The following is a 27,245-nucleotide window of genomic DNA, read 5'->3' as shown; positions in this document are numbered from 1 at the left end:
TCTTTGCGCGCACACTTGTAATACTGTACTTGTATATAATTAAATGTGCATCCTCGTGCTCCCTACCTCTCGTTGAAGTATGAATGCTGGTTACTAACATCGGCAGTTCAGACTTCAAGGAGGGTAGACGCACTCCAGTGGTGTTCATGTTACAAGCTTGAAATGAAGCTAAATCTGTTTGAATTATATTCTACTTTCCTGTGGATTATTCCCTTCATTTCATCTGGCGACGAGCGACAGTCTCTTTTACCTTTTCTACGTGACACCACCAATTTTGTGCCGTTTCTTCTAATTCCTCCTGCTTTGGCTTCTGAGCGGCTTTCCCTCAGCCGCAACTAGGATCGAGAGGGACAGACGAGAAATCCGAATCTCCAAATTGGTGCATCACAGTGCAGCGACCTGTTTCTCCAGACGTGCCCCCTTCTGCTGGCATCTATTAGCGAGTTTCCCTTCACAAAAAGCCTCCGAGCCCCGCTACGGTGATGACATCATCACGGAGCTGACGTGCGATAGACATCTTGGTTTGGGCACTCCTTCTTCAAAATTAAAGGCATATACACGCGCAACACGTGCAACCTTCAAAAAGGAAATACTTCCTCCTCGGAAATTTCTGCATCTTTCTTTGGCCATTTCTTCATCAATATTAAATGTATTTACACGTACATCGCGATCAACCTTCAAAAAGGAAACACTTTCTCAAATACAATTTCAAATTTACATACACGCGTTACGCGTGCAACATTTTTAAGGAAATACAAGTGAGTCCTCAAGTGTCTCTTCATTGTTTACTTCAATCTGGCAGCTTTACATCTTCTTTCAAGGTACTGTTTACCTTAGAACTTTGCAAGTCTTTTCGAAGGTTTACTTTCGCCTGGTTGTTCCTGTTTCTGCTTTTAATATACTGTTTATTTTTATGAAGTATACAAATTCATTTTGTTTATTATAACATGGCTTCTTCCCAACAATTATTTCAACTGGGCCATTTTCTTCCCAAGCCTGGTAAACCAAAAGAAACCTGGAAACTATGGTTTCGTCCTTTTGAAAAGTATCTAGTTGCAATTGACGCTGAATCCTATTCTCCTAAACACAAATTAGCAATTTTGTTTAATTATTATTAGGGTGATGGTTGGAATGTCTACTCTGATGCTGTAACAAGACTTAACAAAAAGATTTTGTAACAACCCAGTGTAATGCTTGAAAGGTTCAACTTTATGAAAAGGAAGCAGGAACCTGATGAGTCAGTTGAAGATTTTCTTTCAGTGTTAAGAAATTTAGCAGCTACGTGTAACTTTGGTGCATGCTTAGATTATCACCTTAGAGATCAATTTGTTTATAGTTGTTATTTAAAATAATTTCAGGAACGCATTCTCAGCTGTAGGGATCCCACTTTAGCTGAGGTCATTGACATTGCAAAGGGCATTGAAAGATCCATCATTTCTTCTAAATGTATTGCAAATGATAACCATACTTCTGTTAATGCAATTCACCCGGATTCTTCAGTTAATGCTGTTTCTTACAGCTCCAAATGTACTAATCCTGTTAATTCAACTTACCAGGATTCTACTGTTAATGCCATTTCTTTCAGGTCCAAATTTACAAAACCCTTTCAAAACAAACAGTACAAACCTAATGCTTTTTGTTACAAGTGTGGTTCCAGATCTCATCTTGGAGATAGCCCTGTGTGCACTGCTTTGGGTAAAAAATTTACCAATTGTAACAAAGTGGGTCATTTTCAATCTGTTTGCAGGGGCAAGAAAATGATTAGAGTTAGCACTCGCCAAACCTCTGATCTTCCTGTCAGTGATTATTCTAATCACAATGCTGTTTTACCAAATAATTTGGAGAGGCTCATGCTTTCCATTGATTGTATTGCTCTGGTATCTTCTTCCCATAGAGTCAAAGATCCAATCTGTCAGGTTACTGTTGGAAAGCTTGTTCTTGATATGATGGCTGACTCGGGAGCACCTGTCATCATTGTTTCTGATATTTTGTATAAGGAGCATTGGTCTTCTGAAAAATCTTTGGAGGTTTTAGATATCATTCCTAAAGCATATGGTGACCACATAATTGACATGTTAGGTTATTTTGTTGAATCTATATCCTGTTTAGGTCGGAAACATTTTACGAAAGTTTATGTGGCTATTAAAGGTAAGAACATTGTTGGCTGGCAAGATTTAGCCAAAATGGGTCTCTAGTTGGTTCTGGGATCTGACAATCCAATACAAATAAATGATGTTTGTATTTCCACAATTTCACAATGTTCAGAAAATGATTAAAAAGAAATAATTTCTGAGTTTCCTGAAGTTTTTTCCTCAACCATAGGAAACATTTCCAAATTTGAGCATGTAATCAAATTAAAGGCCAATGCTATTCCTGTTTCACACAAACCAAGACCCATTCCCTTGACCGTGAGGGATGATCTTAAAGTGTTACTTGACAAATTAGTCTCTTAGGGTATTATCAAAACTACTGACTCATCTGTGTGGGTCAGTCCCATTGTCATAGTTAGGAAAAAGGATCAATCTATTCATTTGTGTGCTGACTTACACTCACTTAAGAAAAACATAGTAGTAGACTGCCACCCATTACCCAAAATCCAGGATTTATTGGCAAATATAGCTGGTGCCACTGATTTTTCTCTCTTAGATCTCCGTTCAGCTTACCACCAGATTCCACTCAGTGATACTTCTACTGACCTCACTACTTTTGTTACTACTTTTGGAGCATATACATTTTTGAGATTACCGTTTGGTTTAGCCTCAGCAGCTAGCGTTTTCCAGAGAATCATGGAGAATTTTTTAAAGGGTATTGATTCAGTGCAGGCATACCAAGGTGATGTTCTCATATTTTCAAAGAACAAATCAGATCACTTAGTTACACTCAGAAAAGTCCTTCATAAGTTCAAAGAGGTTGGTGTCACCTTAGGTACTGAGAAATGTTTAGTTACTTTCCTTCCTTGATTATTTGGGACATACGATTTCTGCATCTGGCATCACTCCGAAATTCTCTCTCACAAAAGCCATTTCTCAAGTTACAGTTCCCAACAACAAGGATTCACTCAGATCCTTCTTGGACATGACCGAGTGTTACTCTAGGTTTATTTCAGGTTATGCACAAGTTGTCCAACCACTTCGCACTCTTCTCAAGAAGAACACAAATTTCAACTGGACTCAGGAAATACAAGAGGCATTTGATCTTGTTAAAAGACTAATTCTGGAGGCACCTGCTCTTTCTGCGTTCTCACCCGGACTGAAATGCACCATCTCAGTAGATGCAAGTCAACGTGGTCTTGGAGCTGTTCTCTGTCAATGGTTCAATGGTAAAGAAAACACAATTGGTTTCTCCTCCAGGTCACTTACAACCGCAGAAAGTAGTTACAGTACTATTGCGAGAGAGAGGCTCTTGCCTGTTCCTGGGCCGTAGAGAAATTCAGGACTTTCATTTGGGGTACTCATTTTGAAACTTGTTCAGATCATAAACCTTTAATTCATTCGCTCAATGGTAATGGCACGGGCAAAGCGTCTTCCAGATTAGTTCGTATCCTTTCATGTTTACATGAGTACATCTTTACTATAAAATATATTCCTAGTGGACACAATTTAAGGGCTGATTGTTTGTCTAGAATCCCTTTACAGGATGATTCATTCTCTTCAAGGTTTGACGACGTCGAATGTGTGGTTGCTAGCATTGAAGACTTCATTGGAAGCATGGCTTCCATTTCTCAAGAAGACTGGCTTAAAGCTTCAGATGAGGACTAAGGGGCATATTTACAAGGGCTTTATCTCTGCTTTTTTGGCTTTTAAAGCCAAGAAAGCGGAGATAAAACTATCGCCCTATTAACAAGAGGGTGCTAACATGCATTAGCGCATGTTAGCACCCTTTTACCCAACGCCTCCCTTTGCATCTCTAATGAGACGCAAAGTGGGCGTCACTGGGCAGGTCAACCTTGTAAATATCGCTGATGTTCACATTGCGATATTTACAAGGCTGCCCCAGCATTTTAGCACACGTTAGTTTTTGGAGAAAACCGCTGTTTTCTCCAAAAACTAACGTTTGCTAAAAAGCAGACTTACCTATCCCTAACATTGGGGTGGATTATGCTGATATAACCCTGTGGGTCATATCAGCAAGGTCATTGCAATATTTGCAGGGAACATCGCTGGAAAACAAGCGATGTTCCCTGCAAAACGGTGATTTCCCCACTATCTTTGGAATTTTTATCGCCCTGGAGTAACGCGTTGTTAATAACGCGTTACCAGGGCGAGAAATTCCAGAGATAGACGGCGATAAATAACAAAGCGCTAAGCGCGCCTTCCGTTTATTTATCGCCGTCATTGTAAATATGCCCCAATGTCCTTTTGGCAGATAAGAATATGATCATTAATGGTTGGCCTAGAGAACGCTCTTTACCAGCTCCCTGAAGTCTTTTGCACAAATCTCTGATGAGCTTTCTCTTGTTGAAAACGTAATTATGCGAGGTGATTTGGCTGTACCTCCTGTTTCTCTTCGCAAAAAGATTTTCCTATTAGCACACAAAGGGCATTTAGGTGTGGGAGCAACATCTAGAAGATTAATAGAAAAAATTTGGTGGCCTGGGTTGGAAAGAGAAGTTTCTACTTGGATACATTTGTGTCAAAACTGTCTTGTTTCAGACAAGCACTGGAAAACGTTGAAGACCCCTTTACATAATGTGCCTCTTCCAGTTGAAGCTTGGTCCAAGTTAGCCCTTGACTTTTCTGGACCTTTTGAAATGTTACCAAGTGATAAAAAGTACATTATTGTTTTAATTGATTACTACTCAAAATGGGTAGAGTTTGATTTCTGTTCTTCTCCCAATTCATCGTCTGTGATAAATTTTCTTTCTAGAGTTTTTCTGTCTGAAGGTTTCCCCAAAGAACTTGTCACAGACAATGGATCTCATTTTACTTCAATTACGTTAGCTGATTTTCTAACTGCTCATGACGTTAAGCATTTGAGAGTGCCACTATATTCTCCTTCCTCTAATAGCTTAGTGGAACGCATGAATAGGTTCATTAAAGAAGATATTCAATCTGCTATAGCTTGTAATTCCTCAGTAGAACTGTTTTTGAAGAAAAAGATTTGGTCTTATCTTACCACCCCTCACTCTTTCACGGGTGTCTCTCCCTTCAGATTGCTTAAGAAGAGAAACCCCAATGGTACCCTGTGTCCTAATTGGCAAAATGTTTTAAGAAAAGAGGAGGAACTCTGTTTGGTGTGTAAAGATAAACAAAAGATGTTAAAGAATGTTATGAAACATCAACATGTAAAAAAAACAATTGTATGACACTAAGAGTTGTAACATCACACATGACTTTTAAAATTGGTGATTGGGTCATGTTGAAGCTTCCCAATAAGGTAAAAAAAGGCCTTTCTAAGTTTTCTCTCCCTATACAGGTTCTCAAGGTGTCAAAAGCCTCTCTTTTTCTGGAAAAAAGGGTTGGTGGAACAAGAGAATGATTGTCAAGTTCACTCCTGTTCAAGCTTCTAAAATTTTAACTCACAAGTGTACTGATTTACAAGAGGATTTGCATTTTTCACATTTCTCAAATAATTCTTCCTTTTTAGAATCTAATACAAACAATGTTAATGAACATCAAGAATCTTTGTCTTGCTCTTCCAGCACAGACCCTTTATCTACTAACTCACCCCAACACGTTCATTCTATTCCCATGTCAGGACTTACCTTCTCAAGGTCCTCACGTAATTGTTCTTTTCCATCCAAATTTAAGGATTTTTTCATGTCTTAGTCAGGTACACTGTACATAATTTTCAGCTGCTTTGGTTTAAAAGTTAAAATTAAATTCATGCTTTAGCTTGCTTATTTTGTTTTGATAGGGGGAGGGTGATGTAATGAGTGCTTAGTTCTGACTGGATGGTGCGCATGCACCTCTTTGTTAAGTCATCTGTTGTGTAATCTCGCCATGCGCTCATTCACGTGCTTGCATGCATGCTACTGTGTATCTTTTAAATCCCTTGCTGTTGCTGTTTGTGCGCACACTTGTAATACTGTACTTGTATATAATTAAATGTGCATCCTCGTGCTCCCTACCTCTCGTTGAAGTACGAATGCCGGTTACTAACATTGGCAGTTTGGACTTCAAGGAGGTTAGACGCACTCCAGAGGTGTTCATGTTACAAGCTTGAAATAAAGCTAAATCTGTTTGAATTATATTCTACTTTCCTGTGGATTATTCTCTTCATTTCAGTGGGCCAGCAAGAAGAGTCAAAGGCGTTCCATCACGGTGCGAGGGTTGGAAGATATGATCACATTTCTTCAGGCCCTGGATGAGATGTGCTGTGGCATGTAGGATTTCTTCCATCCATTTGTAAGTGTATGAGAGCTTTAACAGCAGTTCTGAAGTCTCTTTCTGGAAGAAATGTTTTGACTTTGTTTAGAAGAGGGAGCTGTTAATATGCGTCCTTTATGTTTTTTGGTAATATGTTCCTTGAGGTTGAGGTTAGTGTCCAGGATGAATCCAAGTGACTTGCCATTTGGTTAAATTTGGAGTTCAAAGCCATTAAAGATCAAATTATTGAGCAAGGTTTGCACTGTTTCTTCTTTATTATTCTTGGCAAATAATAGGAATTCTGTTATGGTTGGGTTGAGCTTCAGGTGTTGCTGGACATCCAGATGACATGCAAGCAGTATTTGAGACATTGCATGTCTGAAGCAGAGTCCACTTTCATGTAGAGTTGTTTATCATCAGCATACTGGTGAATGTTGTTGCTGTTAATTGTGAGTAGAGTATCAAGTGGATCCATGTAAAGGTTGAAGATGACTGGAGACAGTATGGAACCATGGGGAACTCCACAGGTGATAGGGATCTTTTGTGCCCTGCAGATTTCTACGTGTCAGATGGAAAGGTAGGAGGGCAACCAGTAAAGGTCATTACCCATGAATCATATTTGAGACTCCTGGGTGCATATGAGGGTGGGATGGTTGACAGTGTCAAAGGCTGAAAAAAGATCCAGCAATATTAGGAAGAAGGGGTCCTAAGGAAGCAAGGGTCATCTTCCTCTGTTGGCAAGAGGGCATCATCTAAGATGTGTTTGGTAGCCTTCTCTGTGCAGCATATAATCCAAGACCATACTGGCAGACGTGCATGAGATGATTAGGATTGATGTGAGCTTCAATTTGAACGTAGACTGTTCTTTCAATGAATACAAAGAAATCCTCAGCACACGTCATAGGTGTATCAACAATTTGTTAAGTGCACGATGTAAGCACAAATTATACACAAGTTATTTCAATTCTTATTTTATTTCTTTATTCTTTTGGTCTTGCTTCAGACAGCCAACATGTGTTTTGTTGCTTACAAAGGGAAATCATCCCGTAACTTTCTCAAGGCTATGTCCTTTTTGAGAAAGACCTTTCTTTTGTGGTGTCGTACTCGAGCTACACAGAGAGCGACGTTTTGGAATAAGACCGTCAGACTCACAAGCTCAAGATTTGGGGACAAAGTAGGATCCTTCAGATGCATGTACTGCCTTATTGACGTCACCCAAGATACTGAATTCCTTTGTGGGTTGGAAATATCACCACAAAAAGAAGGTCTTTATCAAAAAGTACATAGCCTTGAGAAAGTCGCTGGACCATTTCCTTTTGTAAGCAACAAAACACATGTTGGCTGTCTGAAGCAAGACCAAAAGAATAAAGAAAGAAAATAAGAATTGAAATAACTTGTGTATAATTTGTGCTTACATCGTGCACTTAACAAATTGTTGATACACTTATGACGTGTGCTGAGGATTTCTTTGTATATTTTGTTGGCTTTGGCCGCTATTTTGTGGAGGTTGGTGGTTCTCCTCGCCTTACAGCACCGTCTTCCAAATAAGTGGTTTTATGTACAAATACATGTGTTATTCTCCTGACTGGCACCAACATACCTAAGCATTATACCACTGTTCATTAGTAGTTGTTTTTTAATGATCTTGCTATATTTAGTAGGTGATTGATGCACTGGTTGTTGGTGTGGTCATCATGGTCTAGTGTAGGTTTCGTTGGGGTGGGAGGATCCGGCCTGTCTTGCAAGCTTATGGAAAGATGCCCAGAATGAGGGAGGCATTGACAATGGTAAGTATGGGTAAGAGAGCATCCCCATAGAGAGCTTTGATAAAGGATGAGGTTAAGACACCATCTTTAAAAGTGGCTTTGAGCAAGTTAAATATGTCAGCACCATCTGGGAGAGAATGTTTTTTGAAGGCTGTTCATTGTGGGTAGTGTTATAAGATAAGTGTAAGAGATAAAGTAAGCTTGGTGTTGTCAATATTCTGTTCGATTTTGTTGATGCAGTGCTTGACTGTCTTGAACACTGTTTTACTTCTGTTAGTGGTTTCATCAATGATGTGGTATAGTACTTAGTTTTGGCTGATGTGGTGAGGTGTCTATGTGTTGAATGAAGGGCATTCAGTAACAAGAGTTCATTGGGAACTCAGTTTTTCTTCCTGTACTCAGGTGGAATATTTATTGCCAGAAAGGTCTTTATAGTACCATGGTGCTGTACAGTTTGACTTGCACTTGCATGTTGTAATAGTGTGTGAATGTTCACATAGTTTTCTAAAAAAATAATTAATTTGTTTAAAAGGTTTCAGAGCTTGATAGAGGGGAGAAATGAGTTGATAGGGTGAAAGATGTGTTTAAGTATTAGATTGCTTCTGGAGATAGGGATGACAAGTTGTTAGTCCACTCCTGGTTTACAGGTGTTTTGCATCGGAGTACTGGTGATGTTGAGAAGACAAGTTTGAGTACATGACCCTTTGAGTGTGTTAGTTGTGTGACATTTTGTGCCACATTGAGTGTAACATGCTGTGCCATGTTGATTGTAGTCATGGGGTTGAAAAGGACATCTTGTGTGGGTTTTTTAGCTTGTTTTGCCTGGGAGGTTGATGTCACCCAAGAATGTGGTGTGAACATCTTGAATGAATGAAGCAGTGAGGAGATCTGGGAATTTATCAATGAAGTCCTTGTTCTGCTCAAGAAACCTGTAGATGAGGTGGAAGGTAGAGTTCTGAGTTGTAAAGTGTGGGAAATGGCATGTCCGTAGCTCTATGCAATTGGGTGGTTCTTGCTTACCTACGGTGAATAATTAAGGGTAAATTATGCCTTCTTATGTGTGCAGTCCACATGATGGATGGAGTAGCCTGTGGGAAGAATGAAGTCTAGGATTGTTGTATGGTTCATATTATATCAGTAAGACTGTGCATTTGGACAACAAAAACATCAAAACTGTGTAAGGCTGAGTCTATGCATACCATCAGGATAAGTTGGCCTTGGTTCTGGCTAGCTCTCAGTGCACCATCTGGACCTCTAACCTTACAAGGTAGCAGATGGTATGCACAGCCTCAGAACATGGCAACCTGCCTGCCCAAGGAATCCATGGAAACAGAGCAGTCCCTTTCGTTGATAACTCATGCATGCCCAAAGAGAGACACAAGAAATATTTGGATTGACATTTCAAACATTTACTGAAGCAATAAGATTCTTGTGTAAAATATGTGTGCTGCAATGATTAATAGAAGGAAATGGAACAGAGTAATAAGCATTACTAGAATGGTAGTGTCCACTGCAATGATTAATAGAAGGAAACGGAACAGAGTAATAAGCAATACTAGAATGGTAACGAAGATAAACAATTCAACTATTGTGCTGTTACATTGATTATAGGCATAAATATATAATCATATTGATACTCCTACTGACCGCTTCCTAACCTACTGGGCTTAGGGGGTGAGAATCTGCCAGAAAACCCTAGGTGATCCAACTTCCTAGTTGACTGCAGGGATGTTTCATCTGGGAGCACGTTCTTGTGTAGAGCAGGCCATCATCCTTCTCAGTAAGGTAAACAGGATTCAGCTGGGCTAGGATTCTGGCATCAGACGACCTCGACAACTAAATGCTTCTCTGTCTATACAAAGGATTGGTGTCATGTATATAATAAACTTCACCCATGTTACCATGCCGGAGCTCTAGTCAGGCCGTCATTATTGATTCTACCCTTGCAGAGCTGTTGCCGAGTGGACAACAACAAACATCAATATTTTGCACACTGAACTTAAGTCTGCTGCAGAATGTTCAAGGCTCTGAAAATATGCTTACGAAGAAGTGTAAATGTAAGTAAAGCTATTTCAGAGAATATTATCTCATATGGGCATGCAAATAAGTGTGTGTCAAGAGTCAGCATTTAAGAAAGATGGCAACTTTAAATGTGTACATGTAATATTGTGGTGCTCTGTGTCTGGGGTCTATGTAACCATATGACAAAATTTGTGACACTGTGAGGGTGAACCGTGTTTTTGTGATTAAAAGGGTGTCAAGCTTGAGAGAGATGATGATGTCTGGTGCAATGAGTATTGCAGCGCGAGTCTTATAGAGCATGTGGTAGCTAATGGCATAAGTACACGCTTGGGTATATCTGTTGTGCATTTAGATCCAGGTGTGATTGTTGGGTTTGGCAGTATGTGATCCTGGGTGCTGTCCATAATTATATCTTACATTCAAAATTTCACGAGAGCAGGGTTTCTGGCTTAATGACCTATCTAGCTTTAACAGCCAGAAATAGGCAATGTCATTGCCTGTCGCCTCTCTTTGCTGGGGATATGGGGAAGTGAAGTAACTTCCTGAATAAATGGATGAAGGAAATCCAGTGATGTCACTACCTGTGCAGATGGGTGATGTTAAATTATGCTCTCTTACTTGTCTTCCTTTTAAAGATGGTTTTGGCAGGAAAGCAGTGATGTTACTTCCTGTGCAGGAGGATGATGGGGCATCCAATGATGTAATGTCATGTTATATGTATTTGTAAAGCACACGAAAACCCATGAGCGTGTCCTGGCAACAAAGCAGGTATGTGTGCCTAGCCTGCCTAGGGTAGGATGGCTGACTGAAAAGCCAAGTCTTGAGCTTCTTGCTGAACTCAAGAAGAGAGGAGGAGGCTCTGATGCGGAGTGGTAGGTCAGTCCACATTTTAGGAGCAACGTAGGAGAATGTCCGTCCTCCTGATCTAGTTATGTGTATGTGTGCAAGTTGGAGTCCTATGAAGTGGAGATATCTGGGTGGTTGGTGAAAGGAGATGGGATAGTTAAGGTTGTGGTAACTTGTGTAGTGCCTTGAATGTGTGTGTGTGGAGGCGAATTTGCTTATCAGTAACCGGTGGAGCTCCCTGAGGTGTGGTGTGATGTGAGTTCTGTAAGGGAGGTTGAGGGGGATTTTGCTGCTGAATTCTGGATGTTTTGTAGTCTTCTGGTGAGTTGCTTGTGATCTCAACATAGAGGGTGTTCCCATAGTCCAACTTGCTGATGACTATGATGTGAGTGGCAGTTTTTCTGGTGTTACATGGGAGCCATTTGAAGATCTTCCTAAGCATATTCACTGTATGAAAGCAGGACACAGTGACTGCGTTGAATTGTACAGTAATCTGTCGATGATGACCCAAAGGTTCCTGCATGGGTGGGGGGGGACAAATTCCACCAGCCACCAGTTGCAGTACCATGGTGAGGTGTTCTTCCCAAGATAACTACTTCTGTCCTGTCTTTGTTGTGCTAAAAACCAATGGTATTCATCCAGATAGCTACTTCTGTCATGCAGGCGGCAAACCTTTTTCTTGAATTGGGCATCTTATCAGAGAGGGAGAGTATGAGTTGCATGTGGCTTGAGTAGTTGATGTCATGTGCGTTTATCACATTGGGCACAGGGATCATGTGCGCTGAAGAGGGACGAGCTAAGAGATCAAACCTGAGACACTCCGAAGATGAACTTGCAGGCTTCCAATGAGTAGGTGCCAGGCTGACACCTTGTGTTCTATCCTGTTGTGTATTCCCACTAATCCGTAAGATCTGTGCATTTGTTGGACAATATAATCTTTGGGTGAGGTGCCTAGACTGAATCTAATCACCCTGCAGGATATGTTGGCCTAGACACCAGCTAGCACACAGTGCCACCATAAGCCCCACTAACTGATGGGGAGAAAAGTTGGCCTAAAGGCTGGGGCGATCGACCTCGGAACTGGGTAACCAGGTTCGAGTCTCTACAGGGACGCACAACATCTTTATTTGAAATCTTTTATATAGCTGGCTAAACCCAGAGGTATCAGAGCGCTTTACATGAGGAGGTACAATTGCTTCAAAACATAGTTACATAGTTACAACAGTTTCAGGTACGTAGTTACTGGAGATACATGAGTTATAAAGGCATGGCTCAGGTATGGGGAAAAAAAAGCAGGCAGGGGGAGAGAGATTCAGGGGAGTTAGGGAAGGAATAAAAGAGGAAGATAAAGAGTGAGGGAGGAAAGAGGAGAGGGAGGGGGTAGGAAACACAACGGGGTGACGAGAAAAGAAACAGTGTCTGACGATCAGATGGGTAGGTGACAGCCAAGGGGGAACCAGAGCCAAACTTCTCAATAGCTGCGTAGGGCAACTCCACCAGTCATCAGCCAAAGGTTGCTCGATCGGTAAAGTACATCAGAGGGTTAAAGTATCAGCCTAGGGGAGATCATCAGGGGGTTTCAAAGAGAGCGCTTTTCATGGTGTACGGTGCTGAGTTCCCAGCTATAATGGGAACATTCCCAAACCTCCACTATGTGTGAATCCCTTAACACTGTGGACTCTCTCAGAGGGGTATCTGAGACTCCAGGGCATAAATGCTGGATCCCTCCCCAACAAGGGGAGAATGAGTGCTCTGGCAAGGAGCATATTCAAGGAGGCCGTGTTAGGCCATTTACCGCTATGTGTGAGTCCCTTAACACTGTGGACTCTCTCAGAGGGAATCAGAGACTCCGGGGCAAAAATGCTGGATCCCTCCCCAACAAGGGGAGAGGGAGTGCTTTGGCAAGGAGCACATTCGTGGAGGCTGTTTAGGGACAGTTGGGCGGTAGGGGAAGACCTATACAGCAGAATGGGGGAAATGAGAGAAGGCACGCTGGTACAGATTCCTACTGCCCTAGAGCAGCTAACGTTGGAGGTAGTAGGAAAAATCCAAGAAAATATTATGCGTAGTCTGTCAAAATGAATGTAGCTTAATCTAAATCAGTTACCCTCATGGTCTAAAATGGGAGGGTGAGCAGTAAAAAGCGAGTTAAAGGGTGAATAGTGCGTAGGCAGAATATGGAGTTAGCAGAAACAATGGAAACAAAAGATTGCAGAGGGAAAGGGAAGATGCGGCCCAGGGGGGAAAGTTCAGCCGCCATTTTAAGGTCAGGCCGGTACAGGCAGTATCACAGGGACGGTCACCTGGGTTACTGGAAAGACCTGGAGGAGTCAGCGTGCTAACAAGGTTATTGGTAAGATACAAAATTACACTGAGTTAACAAAGGATAGATGCAGTGATGCACAATACGAACCAAGGTATTAAAACATGCGAATAATCGGGGGGGGGGTCGACATGATATAAAAAGTGTGGGGGGAACAGAGGTATCAGCAATATTCTTAGACAATGCATAGATCCGTGGAGAGGAGAGATGATCAAAAGTAGTCCAGGTGGAGACCAGTGGGGCCGGAGGTACGGACCAGGTCGCAAGATGGCAGGACGGGACAGAAGTGACAATCGGAGGTGGTCACAAAATGGTGGGGGGCAAAAGCAACGTATTCCAAAAATCCAATGGAGTAGTTCTTACCTCCAGTCAAAACCTCCAAGTTGTCCCAGATGTCTTACGGGAGGCAAGCCAGGTGGGATGGCAGTAGGAAAAGCAGCGACAGTCAAGTCCGGAGGCAGAGGGAGAGTCGGGGGGGGTAGAGCCACAGCCTGGTTCCTCAGTGGCCATCCGGAAAAATAAAGTCAGAGGCATCGGCGGCGTTGCGATGGAATCCACAGAGAGGCGGCAAGGAAGAAGTCAGGAAGCGGCGATGAGCATGGAACGGGGCTCAAAGAAAGGGGAGGAGGAGCGAGATGGCTGAGAAGAGTGGAGCCTCCACTCCAGCCTCGGGGATCCGGTGGCGGTCTGTGCCGAAAAAGGCTAATCACAGTAAACCGAGGCACTCACCCCAGCAGCCCTGCCAGTGGTCGAGCGCAACTGAGATGGGATGGTCCATGTTGTCGCGTTCCTCTGTGGTTCCTGTGGGGGCGAGTGAAGCACAAGGGTTCCACCTCCCGACGTCCCCGGCTCTGAATATAGGAACACAGAGTACCAGGGCAATCAGGCGAGGGATAGGGATTTAGGATGGGAAGAGCGGGGATTGGGATACCTATAACATAAGGAAATCATATTACACATTACGATGAACACTGGGCAACCTACTCTCATTAGGTCTCACTACGTATGTCTCCCCAATGTGTCACCTCAGACATTACCATGCACCAATAACCTTGCCTTCTTTACCACAAGTTTTCAAACAAGAGGCCTCTCCCCTTCCAACAACGTCACACCTGGTAGGTTATAACACTCTAGGTTCTGTTCTCCCTAACGTAAGGCTTATTGAGGAGCGTTTCTCACGGCATAGTCCTGAACCTCCTCTACACTAAAGTTCTTCGGGAGTATGTCTTTTACTGATACCCTAGCGCAGTGCGAGCGGGGAGTAGAGGTACAGTCACGCACACCCCAGCACTCGGCACTCGTAGTATCCTCTAGCTCTCAAAAATGGTCCCGCACAATGCAGCCCCTCCTTCGGGGCGAAACTACCTGAAAGGTGCACAGGCTGCGGCTCCGGAGCAGAGTCTCACAGCTCCTATTGCTCGGTCTGGTTAGGAAGCGTCCGCTCCTAATTCAGCTTCGGTCCAGGGCACGGAAAACAACCTTCGGTCAATACACTTCCGGGCTCATGAAACGCGGCGACTGTTACGTCAGCGTCCCGCGAGAAAAGAGTGTCTCCTCTTCCTTCTGACAATCCCGGGCATCAGAAAACGCGGCAACGCTTACGTCAGCGTTCCGCGAACTGGAGTCAGAGGCGCTGGGAACAGATACATCTCGTCGCGTACCTCCGATGGATCCTGAGTACAGCGGGGCACGCAGGTACCAATACCAAATGATCAGTATTACGCGTTCCGATTGGCCCTCGTAGCTCGTATTTATTAGCTGTGGCCACACCCTCATACCGCCGAGCTTTCTGGGAGTTGTGGTCCGGCTGTATCTCGGTAGGCGCACTGGATCAGCGCCTGACACATGTCTGAGGCATGCGAAAGGGGACAACACAAACACCGGCAGCCATGCCTGTAGGGGCACCCAGGGAGGACCTCACTCCGAGGACCCACCTTGTCTGAGGGGAATGGCAGCACGAGGGAGCACGTCCCAGTCCAAGGGAGAGCTCGTCCAGTGATGTTGTGGAGTGTCCAGAAAGGGAAGCAATGTCGTCACTATGCATCGGAAGATGAAGGAGTCGCACTCCAGAGTGACGAGGCAGGACAGCTCCAAGCAGCAGATTAGCCCCGGTGCAGGAGATCTGCCGAAAAGTGCAGGAGTCCGGGCAGCGTAGGTACAGAGCGGAGCAGCGGTCGATCCGACAGCTAAGTTGGATGATAAGTTCAGCTTCAGTGGGAACCTTCAGAAGGGTGCGCTGTCTGGTCCTAGGGGCGGAGAGGTGGTTTTTACAGGGATAACTACCAGATTGGTAATCCCCAAACCAGGAACTCCTCGGGAGGCTCCTACTCAGCGGCCATCTTGACCTGGTACCAGTCCATTAGCATCCTGTGATTCTGGGCAAATCACTTAATCGCCCCGTGCCTAACAAAAAATCAATGTGTCCTCATGTAACGCAACTGGTGCTTGTGTAAAGCGCTCTGATACCCAATATGTTTGGGCCAAGTTTGTGCTATATAAAACTCAGTAAAAAAAAACAACACTACCAGGGAGCGAATAGTTTTGGTAAACCACTGAACATGAGAACTCTGACTCCTCAGGGATCCTGGTAACAGATCAGAACCTCTCGCTCGGTCACTCATGCTCTTTTGTTCTTAGAGAAATATACAGAGAATACACACTAAGACGTTTTCAATATATTTATTGATCCAACATTATTCTTGTATAAAATACATGTGCTCTGATAATCAGTAGATAGAAGTAGATTAAAGTGATTACGAGCAACAAAAGAGTAAATAGTAGATATAGTTCTACCATGGTGCTAAAATAGTGTATATATGCTGGCAAATGTAGAAGGTAGTAATCAGGCGTACTCCTACTATGCAAACCCTTCTCTGTGTGTGTACCTAGAGTGTGGGGAGGTGTAAAGCCAAGAATCCCCCCAAGAGAGGATCCAATCCCATTACCTGGTGAGAAAGAATGTAGGACCCATCTTAGTCACAAACTGAATCCCCCTCACGGAGATGTCAGACCAATAAGTGGTGAAGTCTCAGCATGCAGGGACCCTCGGTATCAACTGAAGTGCCTCCTCTGCTAAACCTACAAGATGCTGATTATTTATAATAAAAATCATCCTTACGATGGATGTATAAATTAGCAATGTTATCGATATGTAGATAGCCCTGTCGCCCCGTGAATGAAGATAGAACAACATTTGTACATTCATGCGTAAAGGCTTTGTTCTTAGTGTTTGAGGCATTGTGATATTGTTATGGGAAGCAAGATGTGTACACAGAAGTATTTTCAGAGAAGCAAATCCAACATTGTCATGCAGGTGAATATGTGCAAAAGGTCACAGCAGTAATGTTGTTGTGTAGAAGAGGACAATGTAAGAAATGAGCCACTTCACTACATGGGCCTAACCAGGGCACATAACAATCTGTTAAGACTAAACAGATCCAGTGGAGAGCAGGTCCTTGATGCCACTATTGTGCAGCCGCCTGATGAGGCTGGGCAGTGATACTGTGTCAAATGCTGCAGAGAGGTTTAAGAGAATGAGGGCTGCTGGGTCTCTTCTGTAAAGGATCATGCATTGAGCGGAGGTAAGAACTACTCCATTGGACTTTTGGACTTCGTCGCTTTTGCACCCCACCATTTTGTGACCACCTCCGATTGTCAATTCTGTCTCATTCTGCCATCTTGCGACCTGGTCCGTACCCCCGGCCCCACTGATCTTCACCTGAACTACTTTTGATCATCTCTCCTCTCCACCGATCTGTGTAACAATAAGGGGCTGGTGGTTGCTGAGGTGGTCAGTGAGGTGTCAGTTGATTAGTTTCTCTAACACACTTTGACAGGTATAATAGGCTGGGAATTGTGTCATTTCCTGTGCAGATGGCTGATGAGAAATCCAGTGGTTAACCTTCCTGTGCTGATGGGAAGTTCAGTGGTGTCACTTCCTGTGCAGATGGATAATAGTAAATTATGTCCTCTTGCTTGGCTTCTTCTTTTAAAGATGGTTTTGGTAAGAAACCAGTGATTTCACTTCCTGTGCAGATTGATGATGGGAAATCTAGGGATGTCACTTACTGTGCAGATGATGATGGGAAATCTAGTGGTGTCATTTTTGTGCATAGGAATGATGGGAAAAAAAGTGCCAAATGGAATAGATATAAAATAGACGAGAATTTTATCGACTAAGAAACAGTAAATACAGGAACTGTGATCAAGAAACTGCAGTGAGTAAATTCTAAGGATAGGAGCAGGGCTTTACTCAAAGTCTGCAGATATAGAAATACTGAAATCTGGGAAAAGCAAACTACACAAAAACTAGGACAGAACCAGAACTATGCACACAGAGCAAAAAACATTAGAATCCAAGATTAGGAATCGGCACTCCAATAGCGGTAGAACAGAGAGTGTTGCAGACTGAACTAAAAACAGTAGCATACAAAAGAGACAAAGGTAAAAACAAAAAGGAACAGAAACTGATAAGCCTAAGTATCAAAACCAGTGATTGAAATCAAGTAGCAAGGAAAAACAAGGCCTTCATAATCAATGTTAAAGCCTGAAAGCAGAGCAGTAAGACTGTGTTTCTTCAAGCAAAGCCTTAGCGGTGAAAATCAATGTAAGCCACTGCACACTGAGCTCTCAGGGTAAAAATAGCTGGAAGCCCAGAGGAGACACACAATGGCTGGTAGAGAGCCAGATGTGAGCGATGCTGGACTGGCATTTCGGGTAGTCTGGCACTGACAGATAGGCCCGCTTGAAAGAGTGAGTATTGGGGGTGTGTATTTAAGGTGCTGTTGTGGCACATGGGACCAAAAAAGAACCACACACTGCTCCTTTCAAGTGGCCCATCACCAATGAAGGGGTTCTGCAGTGGAACATGGAGAGGCAAAGACTATGAAAGCCAAAAGGTGCAAATCGGGAAACCAGGAGCAGAGTTCAGATCAGAGATGAGAGTGAGAAATGTTGTAATAGCAAATATGAATGAGTCAGTGTGTCTATGTATCAATGATACTGAAAAGAGCTCCACCTCCAGGTCATTATCTAGGCAATGTTTGATGACAGAATGAAAGCTATATACCATAAAGCCTCAGGATGGTGGTGGAGAAACCAAGAATAGAGGGGTATATGTACAAGAATTGTCGCTAACTAACGCTAGCATTAGTTAGCAGCAATTTTCTTACTGCCGTGTACCGCTGAAAACAATCGCCATGGTACCAACGTATTTACAATGCATCTCTACATGGCAATAGTTTTTCATTGCTGCAGGAATTGTTGACATTAAGGCCAATGTCATGGCGATAAAAATGTTGTCGCTAACCTGTAAAAAGTGGCGGCCGGCAAGTCAGTGGGCAGAAAATGCACGTTAATCAGCATGGGGGCACCTTTTTCACACTTCGCTGTAAAAATAAACTACAAAAATCCCACGAAGCACCAAAAAATATATATATATTGATACCCTGGAAGCAACATGGAGCATCCTGGACCCAGTACTGCAGGAGACAACAACCCCCCTAACACCCCTAACAGCCAGGAGGATGAGCCAGAGACCCAGGGGAAGAGGAAGAGGAAAACCAGGTTCAGCCAGCAGGAAAATGAGATCCTGATTGCGGAGGTGACAGAGAAACAAAACCAGCTCTTTGTCAGTTCCACTGTGTCATTGGGGGGGACCAAAAATTCAATATAGCAGTCCCTCGTAGCCAAGGTAAATGCAGTAGCAGAGGTCAGGAGGACAGTGGTCGACTGCAAGATGCGCTGGCATGATGCTAGGCGCAAGACCAAGCAGAAACTGTCCAACAATAAGCAGGCAGCACTGCAGACTGGAGGTGGGAGTCCAGCACCACAGGAGGAGCTGGATGTCTTGGAGGAACAGGTGTCCGCAGTCATCTGCGAGGAGTTGGTGGTTGGATTCCAGGGACAGAATAGTGCTGAAAATGACAAGCTACATCAGCAACAGGGTAAGTTACAACCAGAGACTGGGGGAAGAGGGGGGTGGGGACTAATTTTGCTCCTGTCCAACTAAATATTCCTCAGTGCACACCCACACTGTGTGCAGATTTAATCCCAGATACATAGCCAAACTGGGAACACAGGGCTGCATCTCATTGACAACAATATGATGCAGCCCAGTAAATCACCCTGCTCAGGGGAAAAAGTTAGCAGGCCACCACTGATGCAGGCACGCATGCATCATTGTGCAAAGGTGTCTGAGTCGCGTTGAAGATTGTACATGTGCAGGAAGAGGCACCTAACTGCACATACACAATCATCCCCGCAGCAGAGGCACCCTTGCACAATAGTGCAAGTGTGCCTGCATCGGTGGAAGCCTGCTAACCTTTGGCCCAGAGAAGGGTGGTTCACGGGGCTTAATCATATTGTTGTCATTGAGATGCACCCTGTGTTCCCAAAGTGACAAAGTATGTTGTGAGTCTTCTTGGCTTAAACACATGCATCACCACTTAATTGTAAATAGGCCCCCTTGTGTCTAAAATGTGGACATTCCATATTGTCAAAAATGAACATACTGAAGGGCAAATGTGCTGTTCAACTATAAGCAGACGGGATATGCAACTAATAGCACAGTGTAAGGACTATGCATATCGGGAATGTGTGTCCTAAAACAACAACATGTTTGTTCTGTTTGCCAGGCTCACAGAACCAAACATTCCATGTCACATGCATGTCAATTGAAGTATGACAATGAGCACTATTTATAATGTTGCACTAACGCATGTCATTTTGCTACATGTGACCATTGCCCTATACATCAGAATGCAGTCATCCACATCAAAGTATCTACATGTGTCGTACAGTTGCCACTATTGTATTGTCATCATGGTCCTTGGTGTGGGATGTCCAAGACATATTGATATGCATGGAAAAAGGTCCATAGGTAAAGTCGACTGTGGCAGTGAACAAATGCATTGTTGTGTGCAGATTTAGATTCCGTATATAGGTTTCCCGATTTATGCCCTTATATAGGTACAATTCACATTACCCTTATTTGGACATAGAAATCCGGCCCTTATTTAGACATTGTCCGTACAAACCAAATACAGGCATGGCCACCTACATCCATCCATCCACGTCACAACGAATTCTTGGAAAACCAGACCCTTAAGCCTTTAGGAATTTCCCTCAGCTTGAATATTGATTTCTCCAAGAACTCATTAAGTATGCATTAACATCTATTCTTAGGGGTTCATTCATGACGTTCCTCTGCCCGACTTTTACGTCAATACTGGCATTCCTAGACACCTTCAAGGTATAAATATACCAGCACTTGGCCTGGCAAATTGCGTTTCCCAGAGGATTCGATCCAACCCAGACTACGCGGTTCGCCACGGCAAGTTCGGAAGGAGATCGAGTTCCAGCCTGATGCACTGACCTGACGCTGCCATCCTCCTTGCAGAGAATCCAGCTCCAGTGCTCTCTGACTTCCCTTGCGGGGGATTAGACTATTGAGTCCAACCTCTCTCATTCTAAGGTATGGAGCTGACTAGAACTTACAGAAACTTTTGGAAACTCTTGGCTAAACTAAAATATAGCTAGCTGTACTTTAGAAATGGCACCTACTTCAAACCTCGTACTGCACTTAGGTTAGGTACACTGGGGTAGAACAATTTAGAAGCATCAGATGAGTATCACATGTTAGCTTATGTTATATAGGTATGTATTTTGATTAATATATGTCATAGCTACAAACCATGCTTTTGCAGTATTATTTTATCTTACTGCTCACCTTGTACATATTGTACTTCGCAGTCTGTCTTACGATTGAAGCAGTTCATATCTCTTGCATGAGAAATAAGACTATTCAATAAACCCTTTTATTAAAACGCCTGTCTCTCTATTTCTGTGCAACTCTGTAGAAACGAAGCATGCATGATTGACTGAGTGAAACTGTTATCTATTGTTTCCATGATTCTGAGACTGTTCTGATTCTAAGGGAAACAAAGTTGTCATGTTTATGCGGCTGTCAGAGACTAATCCCTTATTGTATATTCGAGAAGTTTCTAGTGACCTCTGAGTTAGCTGGCACACACAAGTAAGTAAGTTTAATATACTCGATAGAGACATACTGACCTTAGTCCTATGTCAAATCTATAGTGTATGTTATTCCAATGCGCAGAGCCTATCAGGGATATAGGAACTACACTACATGGCGCCCACAGTTTGGTAAGGCACTAATTTAACGCTAGATACGGAAGTAACTCAGTCATGCTTTTCTCAGAGACCCTCCACTCATAAAACTCCATAAGTCGTCTGGAGTGGGTAGGGATAATATCCGCCATAGCTGAGTAGGATGAAAGTCCTATGTATTAGCTGTTTGGTTTGTTCAACTTTGAAGGATACAGTGAGGAAAAGTAGGTCGCACACCGCTCGTCACACCAGCAAGTTGCCCCAAAGGACTGTGGGAAATGTAGTGGCGACGGCGGGTACGCCTATGCCACAAAATGTAAATAGAACAGTATGTGTATGCGTTAGCCATCCCTGGACACGTGTTTCGAGGTAGTTGCCTCTCGTCAGCAGGGAGCAGGTCAATGTAAAGGGGTGCCGCGTGGACTGCCAAATGTAATTAAAAGCAGGTCAAGTACCTCTCCTGGCGCGCAGGTGCAGACTCAAGGCTCGTCAGCCCGTTAGCTTAAGGAAGCCGTTTAAATTGAGGAAAAGTAGGTCGCACACCGCTCGTCACACCAGCAAGTTGCCCCAAAGGACTGTGGGAAATGTAGTGGCGACGGCGGGTACGCCTATGCCACAAAATGTAAATAGAACAGTATGTGTATGCGTTAGCCATCCCTGGACACATGTTTCGAGGTAGTTGCCTCTCGTCAGCAGGGAGCAGGTCAATGTAAAGGGGTGCCGCGTGGACTGCCAAATGTAATTAAAAGCAGGTCAAGTACCTCTCCTGGCGCGCAGGTGCAGACTCAAGGCTCGTCAGCCCGTTAGCTGAAGGAAGCCGTTTAAATTGAGGAAAAGTAGGTCGCACACCGCTCGTCACACCAGCAAGTTGCCCCAAAGGACTGTGGGAAATGTAGTGGCGACGGCGGGTACGCCTATGCCACAAAATGTAAATAGAACAGTATGTGTATGCGTTAGCCATCCCTGGACACGTGTTTCGAGGTAGTTGCCTCTCGTCAGCAGGGAGCAGGTCAATGTAAAGGGGTGCCGCGTGGACTGCCAAATGTAATTAAAAGCAGGTCAAGTACCTCTCCTGGCGCGCAGGTGCAGACTCAAGGCTCGTCAGCCCGTTAGCTTAAGGAAGCCGTTTAAATTGAGGAAAAGTAGGTCGCACACCGCTCGTCACACCACCAAGTTGCCCCAAAGGACTGTGGGAAATGTAGTGGCGACGGCGGGTACGCCTATGCCACAAAATGTAAATAGAACAGTATGTGTATGCGTTAGCCATCCCTGGACACGTGTTTTGAGGTAGTTGCCTCTCGTCAGCAGGGAGCAGGTCAATGTAAAGGGGTGCCGCGTGGACTGCCAAATGTAATTAAAAGCAGGTCAAGTACCTCTCCTGGCGCGCAGGTGCAGACTCAAGGCTCGTCAGCCCGTTAGCTTAAGGAAGCCGTTTAAATTGAGGAAAAGTAGGTCGCACACCGCTCGTCACACCAGCAAGTTGCCCCAAAGGACTGTGGGAAATGTAGTGGCGACGGCGGGTACGCCTATGCCACAAAATGTAAATAGAACAGTATGTGTATGCGTTAGCCATCCCTGGACACGTGTTTCGAGGTAGTTGCCTCTCGTCAGCAGGGAGCAGGTCAATGTAAAGGGGTGCCGCGTGGACTGCCAAATGTAATTAAAAGCAGGTCAAGTACCTCTCCTGGCGCGCGGGTGCAGACTCAAGGCTCGTCAGCCCGTTAGCTTAAGGAAGCCGTTTAAATTGAGGAAAAGTAGGTCGCACACCGCTCGTCACACCAGCAAGTTGCCCCAAAGGACTGTGGGAAATGTAGTGGCGACGGCGGGTACGCCTATGCCACAAAATGTAAATAGAACAGTATGTGTATGCGTTAGCCATCCCTGGCCACGTGTTTCGAGGTAGTTGCCTCTCGTCACTGGCGTGGACTGCCAAATGTAATTAAAAGCAGGTCAAGTACCTCTCCTGGCGCGCAGGTGCAGAGATGGGATGGCTAACGCATACACATACTGTTCTATTTACTTTTTGTGGCATAGGCGTACCCGCCGTCACCACTACATTTTCCACAGTCCTTTGGGGCAACTTGCTGGTGTGACGAGCGGTGTGCGACCTACTTTTCCTCAATTTAAACGGCTTCCTTAAGCCAACGGGCTGACGAGCCTTGAGTCTGCACCTGCGCGCCAGGAGAGGTACTTGACCTGCTTTTAATTACATTTGGCAGTCCACGCAGCACCCCTTTACACTGACCTGCTCCCTGCTGACGAGAGGCAACTACCTCGAAACACGTGTCCAGGGATGGCTAACGCATACACATACTGTTCTATTTACTTTTTGTGGCATAGGCGTACCCGCCGTCGCCACTACATTTCCCACAGTCCTTTGGGGCAACTTGCTGGTGTGACGAGCGGTGTGCGACCTACTTTTCCTCAATTTAAACGGCTTCCTTAAGCCAACGGGCTGACGAGCCTTGAGTCTGCACCTGCGCGCCAGGAGAGGTACTTGACCTGCTTTTATTACTTTTGGCAGTCCACGCGGCACCCCTTTACACTGACCTGCTCCGTGCTGACGAGAGGCAACTACCTCGAAACACGTGTCCAGGGATGGCTAACGCATACACATACTGTTCTATTTACTTTTTGTGGCATAGGCGTACCCGCCGTCGCCACTACATTTCCCACAGTCCTTTGGGGCAACTTGCTGGTGTGACGAGCGGTGTGCGACCTACTTTTCCTCAATTTAAACGGCTTCCTTAAGCCAACGGGCTGACGAGCCTTGAGTCTGCACCTGCGCGCCAGGAGAGGTACTTGACCTGCTTTTAATTACATTTGGCAGTCCACGCGGCACCCCTTTACACTGACCTGCTCCCTGCTGACGAGAGGCAACTACCTCGAAACACGTGTCCAGGGATGGCTAACGCATACACATACTGTTCTATTTACTTTTTGTGGCATAGGCGTACCCGCCGTCGCCACTACATTTCCCACAGTCCTTTGGGGCAACTTGCTGGTGTGACGAGCGGTGTGCGACCTACTTTTCCTCAATTTAAACGGCTTCCTTAAGCCAACGGGCTGACGAGCCTTGAGTCTGCACCTGCGCGCCAGGAGAGGTACTTGACCTGCTTTTAATTACATTTGGCAGTCCACGCGGCACCCCTTTACACTGACCTGCTCCCTGCTGACGAGAGGCAACTACCTCGAAACACGTGTCCAGGGATGGCTAACGCATACACATATTGTTCTATTTACTTTTTGTGGCATAGGCGTACCCGCCGTCGCCACTACATTTCCCACAGTCCTTTGGGGCAACTTGCTGGTGTGACGAGCGGTGTGCGACCTACTTTTCCTCAATTTAAACGGCTTCCTTAAGCCAACGGGCTGACGAGCCTTGAGTCTGCACCTGCGCGCCAGGAGAGGTACTTGACCTGCTTTTAATTACATTTGGGAGTCCACGCGGCACCCCTTTACACTGACCTGCTCCCTGCTGACCAGAGGCAACTACCTCGAAACACGTGTCCAGGGATGGCTAACGCATACACATACTGTTCTATTTACTTTTTGTGGCATAGGCGTACCCGCCGTCGCCACTACATTTCCCACAGTCCTTTGGGGCAACTTGCTGGTGTGACGAGCGGTGTGCGACCTACTTTTCCTCAATTTAAACGGCTTCCTTAAGCCAACGGGCTGACGAGCCTTGAGTCTGCACCTGCGCGCCAGGAGAGGTACTTGACCTGCTTTTAATTACTTTTGACAGTCCACGCGGCACCCCTTTACACTGACCTGCTCCCTGCTGACGAGAGGCAACTACCTCGAAACACGTGTCCAGGGATGGCTAACGCATACACATACTGTTCTATTTACTTTTTGTGGCATAGGCATAACCGCCGTCGCCACTACATTTCCCACAGTCCTTTGGGGCAACTTGCTGGTGTGACGAGCGGTGTGCGACCTACTTTTCCTCAATTTAAACGGCTTCCTTAAGCCAACGGGCTGACGAGCCTTGAGTCTGCACCTGCGCGCCAGGAGAGGTACTTGACCTGCTTTTAATTACATTTGGCAGTCCACGCGGCACCCATTTACACTGACCTGCTCCCTGCTGACGAGAGGCAACTACCTCGAAACACGTGTCCAGGGATGGCTAACGCATACACATACTGTTCTGTTTACTTTTTGTGGCATAGGCGTACCCGCCGTCGCCACTACATTTCCCACAGTCCTTTGGGGCAACTTGCTGGTGTGACGAGCGGTGTGCGACCTACTTTTCCTCAATTTAAACGGCTTCCTTAAGCTAACGGGCTGACGAGCCTTGAGTCTGCACCTGCGCGCCAGGAGAGGTACTTGACCTGCTTTTAATTACATTTGGCAGTCCACGCGGCACCCCTTTACACTGACCTGCTCCCTGCTGACGAGAGGCAACTACCTCGAAACACGTGTCCAGGGATGGCTAACGCATACACATACTGTTCTATTTACTTTTTGTGGCATAGGCGTACCCGCCGTCGCCACTACATTTCCCACAGTCCTTTGGGGCAACTTGCTGGTGTGACGAGCGGTGTGCGACCTACTTTTCCTCAATTTAAACGGCTTCCTTAAGCCAACGGGCTGACGAGCCTTGAGTCTGCACCTGCGCGCCAGGAGAGGTACTTGACCTGCTTTTAATTACTTTTGGCAGTCCACGCGGCACCCCTTTACACTGACCTGCTCCCTGCTGACGAGAGGCAACTACCTCGAAACACGTGTCCAGGGATTGCTAACGCATACACATACTGTTCTATTTACTTTTTGTGGCATAGGCGTACCCGCCGTCGCCACTACATTTCCCACAGTCCTTTGGGGCAACTTGCTGGTGTGACGAGCGGTGTGCAACCTACTTTTCCTCAATTTAAACGGCTTCCTTAAGCCAACGGGCTGACGAGCTTTGAGTCTGCACCTGCGCTCCAGGAGAGGTACTTGACCTGCTTTTAATTACATTTGGCAGTCCACGCGGCACCCCTTTACACTGACCTGCTCCCTGCTGACAAGAGGCAACTACCTCCAAACACGTGTCCAGGGATGGCTAACGCATACACATACTGTTCTATTTACTTTTTGTGGCATAGGCGTACCCGCCGTCACCACTACATTTCCCACAGTCCTTTGGGGCAACTTGCTGGTGTGACGAGCGGTGTGCGACCTACTTTTCCTCAATTTAAACGGCTTCCTTAAGCCAACGGGCTGACGAGCCTTGAGTCTGCACCTGCGCGCCAGGAGAGGTACTTGACCTGCTTTTAATTACATTTGGCAGTCCACGCGGCACCCCTTTACACTGACCTACTCCCTGCTGACGAGAGGCAACTACCTCGAAACACGTGTCCAGGGATGGCTAACGCATACACATACTGTTCTATTTACTTTTTGTGGCATAGGCGTACCCGCCGTCGCCACTACATTTCCCACAGTCCTTTGGGGCAACTTGCTGGTGTGACGAGCGGTGTGCGACCTACTTTTCCTCAATTTAAACTGCTTCCTTAAGCCAACGGGCTGACGAGCCTTGAGTCTGCACCTGCGCGCCAGGAGAGGTACTTGACCTGCTTTTAATTACATTTGGCAGTCCACGCGGCACCCCTTTACACTGACCTGCTCCCTGCTGACGAGAGGCAACTACCTCGAAACACGTGTCCAGGGATGGCTAACGCATACACATACTGTTCTATTTACTTTTTGTGGCATAGGCGTACCCGCCGTCGCCACTACATTTCCCACAGTCCTTTGGGGCAACTTGCTGGTGTGACGAGCGGTGTGCGACCTACTTTTCCTCAATTTAAATGGCTTCCTTAAGCCAACGGGCTGACGAGCCTTGAGTCTGCACCTGCGCGC

The sequence above is a fragment of the Triturus cristatus genome, chromosome 1_2, assembly GCF_964204655.1.
Source record: "Triturus cristatus chromosome 1_2, aTriCri1.1, whole genome shotgun sequence".
NCBI lineage: Eukaryota > Metazoa > Chordata > Amphibia > Caudata > Salamandridae > Triturus > Triturus cristatus.
Note: the sequence above shows the minus strand (reverse complement) of the source record.